An 8089-nucleotide genomic window follows, 5' to 3' on the forward strand; every position below is an offset into this window, starting at 1 on the left:
GAAAAGCTTCATGTAAGAAATTAACATACAGAGACCTTCACTGAAGTGACTGAAAGAGAGACTAACACGTGGTGAACATTAGGAGGAAGTTAGTGCCCTCGGGCCTCGCCCCTTGGACATTTCCAAGGCCAGGGCTGGGTCAGAGGCTCCATCAGAGCTGTGGGGACATGCGTGTGTGCATGTGTGTGTGTGTGCATGTGTGTGGTTGCTGACAGCTCCACATGGAATCAGGAGCTGGAGGAGGGGAGGATGCACCCATGGGGGCAGGACTGCTTCCTACTTCTGCCTGGACTCTCTCTGCAGAGACCTAATTTATCTTGTCAAACCATGGCGCACGAGTGACACAGTGTATTTTAAGCACACATTTCTTTGTTTCCTAATATAAATCAGTGTTTCAGTGCATCGGATTTCTTTGAACAGACCCACTCTGTGGCTTCTTTCTGCAGCTGTCATCAAATTGAAGAATAAAATAGGCATTAACTTCTGAGACAGAGGGAACCAAAAGGAGGACAAAGCCTCACTGGGTGGGTCAAGATGACTTTGAAAGTTGGAGAAAGATGGACAAGTGGGCTGCCAGAGAGGAAGGAGAGAGGGAAGGACACTGGGGACTGCGGAAGGGGTAACCGACTGGCCCTGCACCCCAGCAGAACTCGGAGCCTCCAGGGAGATCTGGATTTGGGGACGGTGGGTCAGGGTGGAGAGTGGGAGGAGACTCTGCACCTTATACAGAGCAGAGGATGCACAGACCCCCTCCCTGCCCCCAACTCACAAGCCCACAGGAGTGGGAGGTCCACCAGTGGGAGGGGTCGCAGAGACGGGCTGTGTCCCTGGGGCATCTGCACAGCTGGGAATGTGGTGATGTCTTTCCAAACATGTGAGCCACGTGGGACGTGCCAGCTTCGTCCCCTCCAGGTTCTTTCTGAGCCTGCTGATAAAAGGTGGGGCATTCTTCTCTGGGGAAGACCAGCCCAAGCCAGGAATCCTGGTTTTCAGACTGGAAAAGTAACTTACACACACTGGAACAGTAACTTACTCAAGTACATTAATTCACTTATTTCAATGTACTTCCCCAAGTTTCAAATGTGAAAATGAACTTCCAAATTGTTTTCAAACATTCAGAGTCTCAATAGAAGATCTCTTATACGGTCTTTACCCCCAAAAGCTTTCCAGAGGTTGGGATGGGGACCGAGACCACAGCATCCAACACGGAGACAGCAGGCAGGTGCCCAGCATTGCGGGTGATGGGTATGGGCTCCTCCAGGAGGGCTGAGGAGCTGGCCTTGGGGACAACTCCTCCAGACAGGGCTCTGGGACAGAGGCCCCTCTTTATGAACAGGACTGTCCATGGCACGATGTGCCGAGAGGAATTTTCTAGCTCCGACAGAAACTCTGCGTGCAGGTAGGTGACAGGGAAAAGAAAATACAAAAGCCAGGGAAAACAAAACAGAAAACAAAGTCTGTACAAGAAAGGAAACCACAGTGCGCATTGCGTGGTGTTGCGAACATGTACGCATGTGACGGGTTGGACGTTAGGACGCAGTCCTCACTTTCTGTAGTAAAAAGGCAATGCACATTTTCTAAACCTAGAGAATTAGAAAGCTGCTGTATAAATGTGTTTTTTTGGAAAAATGACGTTTAATGCTAGCAGAAATGTCTAAAAGGATTAAGGGTTGATACTTCTACCCAGTGGGGCAGGAGGTGAGGCTCACTGGAGGTGGATTGGTCAGGGGGTTGTAAATTTCGCCTTGCAGATGATCTGACGTTGGAAGCTGTGCTCAGCCATGAATCTGACTTCGCGTTGGCAGCAGATGGGCCCTGGTGGGGCGGCTGGTGGCCGGGTGCTGGCCCTCCAGGTTTCCTCTCCCACCCACACGCCCGGCAGCAGCCTGGTCCTCAGCGTGGCAGGCAGCCTGGCATATTCTTTCTAATTGTATTGCCGTAGCAGCTACCAGAGTGAATTAATGACTGATGTCTTCAACCGTCCAGACTCCTGGGCGGACGGGAAGCATTGTCCATCATTTATCCAGCGATCCCCTGGTGCTTTGTCAGGGAGATACAGCAGAGGAATAAATTACATCTGTTGCCAGTAGGATGAGAGAGAGGGAAAGAACTTGATGGATGGAGTCAAAGGCTTTGGATGAATGAGAAGAGGAGCTGTCTCTGTCACCGCCGTGTCACAAGACACCTGCCGAGGTGTCCGGTGCCCTCCGCTTGCTCTGTGAGATGAACAGCTGGAGATGTCCGTGCTCTGCTCCCAACACACTTCTGCTCCTGGGGGCTGGGCTGCAGGGTTACCGAGAGTCAGAGTGGATCGTACTTGAGTGTGTTTTCATAATCATCTCACTTACCAAATGTTACTTAAAAGATAAAACATGAATTTGAACAAAAAGTCAGTTGTTTCTATGAAGCCCAAGTTCGATGCGATTAATAAAGGAAATCGCTTTAAAGTTCTTGTCTTTAAAGAAAGCAACACAGGAGACCATGGGTAAATTTGGGTCTGGTACGCGGGAAAAATGTGAGGAATTGCAGTTGGTAACCATGGAGTAGCCTCCACAGGCCTATTGCTGAAAAATTGCCCTGATGATGCAGCTTGAAGCATGGCAGGTGAACCAGAGGACGGATGTGCCATGTGGGCAACGAGGTTCCGAAGGCTTTCTCTGCTCCTCTTGGGAGAGAAGCGATTGAATCGCTCGCCCTTGCTGTCTTTGTCCATTGATGCATTGATGAGACACTCATTTTCACAAAAACTCTTCCTGAAAGGAAACTACTTTGTTGTGGTGAAAAAAATAAGTGTTCCTAAGCTGAAAAATCTTCTCAGTGAGCTATACACTGTTTCAAAAGTGAAGCACGACCAAAAATCCATGTGTCTTCCCAAGAAAAGGTCCTTATCTACTTCTAAAGAGCCATTCCCCAAGTCATTGTTTGAAATACAAGACTGGGAAAGTAAGAATAAAAAAGACTGCATAGTCAGAGGTGTGAAACCCAGTATAATGGAGTCAATGTAAAGGCTTGAGTCCTTATTTGATAATTTAACAAAAATCAATCAATATGAATTTTAATTGAGTTAAGACTGAGGTCTATAAAGAATAATCTGAAAGGAATATTCCAAAGATCCTCCTTTGCAAAATATTTTTATCTGGATTGTAATTCTGTACCATTACATACTGTCCAATTAACACTGATGTTTTAAATTGTTCATTTTACTACATGCTGGGCAGTGCTTTTAATGGTTTTCATTCATCTTGCTGAATAAGATTAGTACCTGATGTCACAGATGAGAACCTGGGCATGGATTGCTTGGGTAACAAGATCAGATGACGAACATTGCAGTGGTGGAGTTTGGAGTCAAGTATGAGAACCATCCTTCTCCCTGCACAGTTTGACTTTATTTTGGAATGTGAGATAAGTTTCAAATGCCTAGTCAAGATCCCTTCTTAAGAAGCCTTAAAAAAAAATAAGCTACAAATTTTAAATACACAATGCTTTCCTGAAGCTCATTTGTTCTCCTTCTCCCTAGAGATATTCCCCATAAGCTGGGGAGGTGGGCTCAATCTATGAAATCTGTATGTAGGGGAAATATAGAAATATGTTTTTGTAGTATTTTCATTTATTTTCTTTATATCTATCAATTTATCTGATTCATCTATCTATCTTCACCATCATCATCCTCTTGTATCTATCTCTCTATCCACCTATCTCTTCCTCTCTTCCTTTCTCTATCTTATATCTACTACCTATTTATATATCTACTATCTATCTCTACTTGGGTTGGCCTCAATGTTGGAGATTGAGTGATGGACAAAAGGAACATGTCTTTACCCTCAGGGATCTTAAATTTTAATAGAAAGCAAAGATATTAAACACAATTGTACAAAAAAATTCTGTGTATAGCTGCATCTTATGGTAATATCCACTAGAAAAGATTGCAGGCTCATATGTAAGGGAGAGTGTAGCAAGTAGATACAATTCTGTTTGGGAGGAGAGTTTGTCAGAAAAAGTCTTTCTGTTCTGCATCTATTATGGTTTACTAATTATGTCAGCCCATCTTTCCATCTGTGAGTAACTAGAAAAGCAGAATAAAAATACAAACAACAACAACAAAATTGATGACAGGTTTGGGTAGTTGCTAAGGCAGCTAGGTCTAGAGGGGCAGAGATCCTTGACAAAAGGAGCAGAGAATGAAGTGAGCCTGGCATTCAGCACCACTTTCCCCTCAAGATGTTTGCAGATTCCAGCATGGTGTGGGGCTCAGAATCAGGAAGGATGGGTAGAACCCGCAACAATCTCCTTGGCTGGAGACAAAAACTGAAGTTCAGGGTCAGATTTTGCTTCATACGTTGCTCCTCCATACATCTGTTATCAAGCGCATACGTATTTATAACAGTTAAATACTCCTGTGCAATGATCCTTTTATCATGTGAGAGTGAGCCTCTGTGTCTCTAGTCATGCTCTGGACACAAGTCCCTTTTGTCTGATATTATCAGAGCCAATATGGCCTTTTTTTATGCTTAAAGTTAGCCTGGTATTTTTTCTAATCTTTTGCTTTCAGTCACTTTATGTTCAAGTAGTTAAAGTTCATCTCTGATAGAGAGAATATAGTTGGTTCTTGCTTTATTGTTCAGTCTGACAATCTCTGCCTTCATTGATGTAATTATCAATATGGTGGCATTTAGGTCTGCTATTTTGCTAATTGTTGTTTATTTGTCCCATCTGTTTCTGTCCCTGTCCCTCTTTTCCAATCTTCTTTAGGGTTAATCAAATACTGTTTAGTCTTGGTGGTGGCCATGAAAATATACCTTTCAGGTCTTTACGTGCAGAGAGTCACGTGACTGACAGCTCCAGATGCTGCAACATGAATCCGTCATTGTGTTTGCACGAGGTCTCACTTCCCACAGCCAGGTCCAAGTCAGAGAGTGTGGCAGCCCCTTCCTGTGAGACATGGGACTTCCCTGGGGGATGACTTTTGCTTGGGAATCCCATCAGCCTTGTCAAACTGTATTAGACCCACATCACAGTCTAAGACTCCGACTCAACCTTTCTCCCTTCCCTCACTTCCGTGGGAGGGAGTCTGCATCATGATCGGACAACTCTCCCAGGCCCGAATTCCTTTTTGGATATTTTCTCCTAGAAATCGCTCAGATATCTAATCCCATCTTGGTGTTTGCTTCTTTTTTTTTTTTTTTTTTTGTTTATTCTCAGGACCATGAACTTTGAAACCATGAACCTAAATTTCAGGACTCTGCATTCAGGCGTGTTTGCAGAGCAGGAGGCGAGAGGTACAGGCTTGAGGAGGACAGAGAAGAGGAAACAGGGCGAGATGTGACTCATGCCTCCTGGATCTTTATTTTATTTTATTTTATTTTTTTTTTGCGGTACAGGGGCCTCTCACTGTTGTGGTCTCTCCCGTTGCAGAGCACAGGCTCCGGACACGCAGGCTCAGTGGCCATGGCTCACGGGTCCAGCTGCTCCGCGGCATGTGGGATCTTCCCGGACCGGGGCATGAACCCGTGTCCCCTGCATCGGCAGGCGGGCTCTCAACCACTGCGCCACCAGGGAAGCCCTTGGTGTTTGCTTCTTGGAGAACTCACACTAACGTGACATTTTATTTTTTATAAATTTATTTATTTTATTTTATTTATTTTTGGCTGCGTTGGGTCTTCACTGCTGCACGTGGGCTTTCTCTAGTTGCTGTGAGCGGGGGCTACTCTTCATTGCAGTGTCCGGGCTTCTCAGTGTGGTGGCTTCTCTTGCTGCAGAGCATGGGCTCTAGGCATGTGGGCTCAGTAGTTGTGGCTCATGGGCTCTAGAGCGCAGGCTCAGTAGTTGTGGCGCACGGGCTTAGTTGCTCAGCGGCATGTGGGATCTTCCGGGACCAGGGATCGAACCTGTGTCCCCTGCACTGGCAGGAGGACTCTTAACCACTGCACCACCGCGGAAGTCTCGACATTTTATTTTAATGCCTTTATTGACTTCCTAGCTCAGTCTCTTTGCATTAGTGCTTAGCCATCGCTTTAGAGACTCCAATGTGCATCTTAAACTTAATCCAATCTGCTTAGAGTTAATATTCAATTATGTCGGGTAAAATGTGGAACCCTTATAATAATATGAGGAAATGAAGCTCAAGGTGATACATGAAGGATGGATAAAATTTAGCAAATAGAAAGGAGGGGTAGGAAGAGACGTCCTTGCTCTGACTTCCGGCTCCCCTCCGCCAGCTCGTTCCACACCTGGTGAGTCCAATTCCTCCAGTAAACCCCTTCCCCTCAACCGTCACGGCTCCTCCAAGTGAGAAAAAGGTTTGCCTCGAGTCCAGGGTCTCTCTGACTCATGCGGGTCCCAGGACACAAGTAACCAGAGTGCGGTCTGCGGCCTGGCTTGAGCTTTGAGCCAGGGGGTCAGCGGTCACCTCAGTGTCCTTACTCAGCAGTGACACCGTTCTAAGCTCTCCCTGATCCCTGGCATTAAGGAACACGGGGTCTGCTACCTGCTGGCCCCCCAGGTGCAGAGACCCCACGGCGATGGCAGAGGTGGCCCCTCTGTCCTTCATCCTCCTACACGTCTGCGGGAGGTGTCATCCAACCTGCCCGTAATGTCCTCGACAGTGGCCGGGACACGTCCTCCTCCCCAGGCCGGCTCCTCTGACTCCCTGTCTGCCTGATGAGTGGTCTTACTCCCTGGTCCATTCTTGTTCCACAGGTCAGTCCCCAAGCCTCACAGGAGAGTGTGGGTGTGCGTATCTGCTAACGTCCACAGGCCCAGATTCATGGAGGGCAGGGCCGGCTGACTTTCCCTGCAAACAGCCAGACTCTGGGGTCATGTGGTCTCTGTTGCATCTAATCAACGTTGCCCTTGTCCTGCCAAAGCAGCCACGGAGATAAACAACAGACATACAGAAATGGCGTGGCCGCGTCCCAAGAAGGTTCCCTTACAAAATCAGGTGGCTGCTCTGCAGCTGTGGTCGCAGACCTGCTTCCAAATGAGGATGGAGGGGAGGCCACTGCGCAGAAGATCCTGCTCCCCAGACCCGCCTGGGCCATACTCGTCTCCACGTTGACAGCCTCAGTCAAGCACCACACGCCATGTTGTGACGTTTAAGCCCAAATTTCTCATACAGCTCTGGAAATGAAACATTATTTAATCAAGGGGGGATATCTGTCAAAGATACTTAACAGATTTTACCAAAAATGTTTACAAACATTATTTTTATATAGAATGCTAAAATCGATTCCCTCATATATCCTGTGATCTACTACCTTTAAACCTGGGCAGACAGGTCTTTGTGGGAGGGGGCAGCAGCCCACTCCGGTCCTGATCCCCTTTGTGGGTGCGTCTCTGATGTGAGAGTCTCACTGGGTGATGCAGGTCTGGGGCTCCGGGAAAGAGACTGTGGTTTGTTCATCTCATTGTAAAGCATAATATGATGGAGGAGAATTTGTGTAATGGATTGGAGTCTTCCAACCCGATGCTTTACGTCCCGAACCTCCTTGATTGGAAGGGACCACGAACACCTGGGAAAAGTCTGCGCTGACCGCGTCAGGTACGTCTGCTTTGCTGCACGTGGGAACAGACGCACCTGCCCTCACTTGGGCCGCGGGGGCCAAGTCCTCGGTGCACGGCAGGGGCGGGGCGGGACCTTCTCGCCAGCATCACTCCACCGTGTCCTCCGTCGGCTGTGGTCGCCGCCTCACTTTCGTCACTGAAAAAACAATTTTACATGACTTGGCTAAAATCCAAGAGGGCCGTCCAGAGACGGTGCTTAAATTAGAACCTGATCTCTCATTCCTGAGATGTGACCACCTGGAATCATGGAAAAAAGAAACGCCTGAGATGTTGCCTTCTTTCAAAATTCAGGAAGATTGTAATCCCAACTTTCTGCAGAAATAAAGCCGTATCTTAACTTATTCACGAGCTCAGCAAGGCTCAACTCTGGGCTTTAAGTAAATAAACTGTTCGGTCTGCATTCAGGTCCCCAAGTCACCATCTGCTAGCTGTGTCCCCTGTCATCCTTTAGCTGGCTTCCAGCACAGTCACACTCATTAGAGCAGGGGCACACGCCGTTGTACACACACACACACACACACACACACAC

This window comes from Physeter macrocephalus, chromosome 8 (assembly GCF_002837175.3).
Source record: "Physeter macrocephalus isolate SW-GA chromosome 8, ASM283717v5, whole genome shotgun sequence".
In the NCBI taxonomy this organism is placed as follows: Eukaryota; Metazoa; Chordata; class Mammalia; order Artiodactyla; family Physeteridae; genus Physeter; species Physeter macrocephalus.